Raw genomic sequence first — 3,682 nt, 5'->3', positions numbered from 1 at the left:
TTTCACCCACAAATACCAGTGTTCTCCATCTATGGAATGTAGACTTTAGACTTCGGAGATACAGCGCATAAATAGGCCCTTCGGCCCATCAGCGATCAGTAATCACCCTGTTCATTAACACCATCCTACACACACGGGAGACTAATTAAAATTTTACGGAAGCCTATTAACCTGTACATCTTTGGAGTGTGGGAGGAAACCAGAGCACCCGGAGAAAACCCACGCAGGTCACAGGGAAAACGTACAAACTCCATACAGACAGCACCCGTAGTCAGGATCGAACACGGGTCTCTGGAGCTGTAAGACAGCAACTCTACCGCTGCACCACCGTGCTGCACTGGATCTTCGGGAATAAGCAAGTTTGGTACCTCGACTGAGCATGTGCAGGTCATAGGTCGCAAGGGCTAAACAAAAGGGCTTATACTCGCTGGAATTTAGAAGACTGAGGGTGGATCTAATAGAAACATATAAAATTCTTAAGGGGTTGGAGAGGCTAGATGCGGGAAGATTGTTCCCGATGTTGGGGGAGTCCAGAACCAGGGGTCACAGCTTAAGGATAAGGGGGAAGTCTTTTAGGACCGAGATGAGAAAACATTTCTTCACACAGAGTGTGGTGAGTCTGTGGAATTCTCTGCCACAGAAGGTAGTTGAGGCCAGTTCATTGGCTATATTTAAGAGGGAGTTAGATGTGGCCATTGTGGTTAAAGGGATCAGGGGGTATGGAGAGAAGGCAGGTACAGGTTACTGAGCTGGATGATCAGCCATGATCATATTGAATGGCGGTGCAGGCTCGAAGGGCCGAATGGCCTACTCCTGCACCTATTTTCTATGTTTCCGACTGATCTACAGCGTGTAAACCATCGTTTCATCCATATTTTCCATTTTTGCTTCGTAGAGGTAAGAAAATACTGCTTAGGTGTATTTATGGTTAATTTGTACAAAATTACGATGATTTTGTAGGTTTTATTGCTTTACTATACCAAGTGGACCTGTTGAGCCCAAAACTCTCCTGCATTGGTGCAGCACCCTCCCCCCTTTCCTCCCTCCTCCCCCTCCCTCCAATCCGCCCTCCGCTCCTCCCCTCCCTCCACCCCCCCTCCCCTTCCACTCCATCCCCCTCAACCCCCTCTAATCCTCCCTCCTCCTCCCTTCCTCGGAGATAGATTTAAACTTTAAAACGTGAATAACTTTAAAAATATAACACCGCTTTCAATGAAACGTCTTCCATTAGCACCAAAGGGACGACGGTGAGTAAGGTGGGCCTAGAATTGTCACGCTATCTTGTACCGTTTTGGCTGTAGTTCAGGAACAAACAAACGAGTTTTAGTATATAGATGTTTCGGTGAGTGACCGAGATCGTTACTCCTCAAGTGGGAATACGTCGCTCTTCCCAAACCACGAGTTATTCTTGGTTTTCTCAATCGTTCTTGGATTGTCCGCAATGCAAAATAAAAACAAACTTTTGAGTGAATGAATTGCTGCTTTGTGCAAGCGGTGGCTGCAGTCCCGAATGTCAATGGATGACTACTGTAACCTTGAAGCTGCTGTTCGTGCAGCGATGAAGACAGCTGCAGAGGTCAGCATCCAGCGGAGCAGGTTGTCTGATCAAACCCTCCCTATAATATCACCCAGAAACACATCACTCCGGTGAGACACAAAATGCTGGAGTAACTGGGCGGCACGGTAGCGCAGCGGTAGAGTTGCTGCTTTACAGCGAATGCAGCGCCGGAGACTCAGGTTCGACCCTGACTACGGGTGCTGTACTGTAAGGAGTTTGTACGTTCTCCCCGTGACCTGCGTGGGCTTTCTCCGAGATCTTCGGTTTCCTCCCACACTCCAAAGACGTACAGGTATGTAGGTTAATTGGCTGGGTAAATGTAAAAATTGTCCCTAGTGGGTGTAGGATAGTGTTAATGTGCGGGGATCGCTGGGCGGCACGGACTTGGAGTTTCCGGCTGTATATATATGATATGATATGATATGATAACTTACCGGGACAGGCAGCATCTCTGGAGAGAAGGAATGGCTGACGTTTCAGGTCGAGACCCAACAGGAAGGGCCGGGCCGGGAGGCGGGTTGCAACGGCAACCGCGGGTTGTTCCAGGCGGGGAGGGGGTGAAGGAGTGGAAGGAGGGGGGGAGGAGGAGAGGAAGGGGAGAGGAGGGGGGAGGAGGAGAGGAGTGGGGGAAGAGAGGGTGCTGCACCAATGCAAGAGAGGCAACCCTAGGGGGTAGATGCAAGGTGGGGGGAAGGGAGGTAGAGGGGAGTGGGGGAGGAGAGGGTGCTGCACCAATGCAGGAGTGGTTTGGGCCCAATGGGTCCACTTGATCTAGTACATGACCATAAAACGCTCATGAATCTTGGCTGTGCGAGGTGGCGCCGCCAGCCCTCGTTGCTACGAATTCAACTTGGAGAGAAGTTCCTCAACTGAGAAACTTCAAATGGGTCTGAAGGAAGGTTCCAACCCGAAAAGCCGCCTGTCCCCTCCCCAGTTGCTGCTGCCTGACCCGCTGAGTTCCCCAGTGCGCTGAGTTTAGCTGGAGTTTCTTCGTCCTCGTAAATCCAAAACTTGTGTTGGTCTCAGGCGCTGTGGGGCAGCAACTCTACCGCTGCGCCACCTGTGTTTGTTCGACTTCTCTCTTTTGAACTTTATTTATCAGAGTTTTGCTGCACCAGCCTCATGTGGTCACTGCTGTTGAACCCCTGGGATGGGGAAGTGTCATTTATTGTACCACCAGGGTACCACCATGGCTGCCTCGCCTACAGTCTGTCCTTTTCAAACTCTTTCTGTTATTTTTGGTACGTTTTAAAAGTTTGTGTAAATGTTCTCTGGTTAGTTTTATGTGGGGGGTGGGAGAGGGGGTCGGTTGAAACTTTTTTTCAATCTCTCACCTGGTCCCCAAGTGGTCAAGATGGGGAGACATACATCTAACCCCCTTCACCCTGAACACAGGATCCCCCAGGATTGCATCCTTAGCCCCCTACTGTACTCCCTGTACACACATGACTGTGTGGCCAGGTTCAGCTCCAACTCCATCATCAAGTTTGCTGACGACACTGTGGTAGTGGACTGATCTCCGATAACGATGAGAAGGCCTACTGGGAGGAGGTGGCTGATCTGGCACTCTGGTGTCAGGACAACAGCCTCCTCTTGAATGTCAAAAAAACGAAGGAGCTGATTGTGGACTTTAGAAGGGCTCAACATCCGAGGACGTACACGCCACTGGACATAAATGGGATTACTGTGGACAGGGTGAGCAGCTTTAAATACCTGGGATTCCACATCACAGAGGATCTGACATGGACAACACACATTGCCGCACTGGTGAGTAAGGCAAGGCAGCGCCTTTACCACCTCAGACAGTTGAGGAAATTCAGAGTCTCTCTGAGGATCCTTCAGTGCTTCTACTCTGGGGCTGTAGAAAGCATCTTGTCCGGGAACATTACAGTCTGGTTTGGGAACAGCTCTGCCCAAGACAGGATGGCCCTGCGGAGAGTAGTGCATTCGGCTGAACGCACCATGGGAACTACACTCGCCCCCCTGCAGGACCTATACATCAGGAGGTGCAGATCCAGAGCCAGCAACATTATGGGGGACCCCTACCACCCCAGCAATGGACTGTTCCAGCTGCTACGGTCAGGCAAACGCCTCCGCTGTCAAGCTGTGAAAACAGCGAGAATG

This window comes from Rhinoraja longicauda, chromosome 40 (assembly GCF_053455715.1).
Source record: "Rhinoraja longicauda isolate Sanriku21f chromosome 40, sRhiLon1.1, whole genome shotgun sequence".
Classification (NCBI taxonomy): Eukaryota; Metazoa; Chordata; class Chondrichthyes; order Rajiformes; family Arhynchobatidae; genus Rhinoraja; species Rhinoraja longicauda.
Note: the sequence above shows the minus strand (reverse complement) of the source record.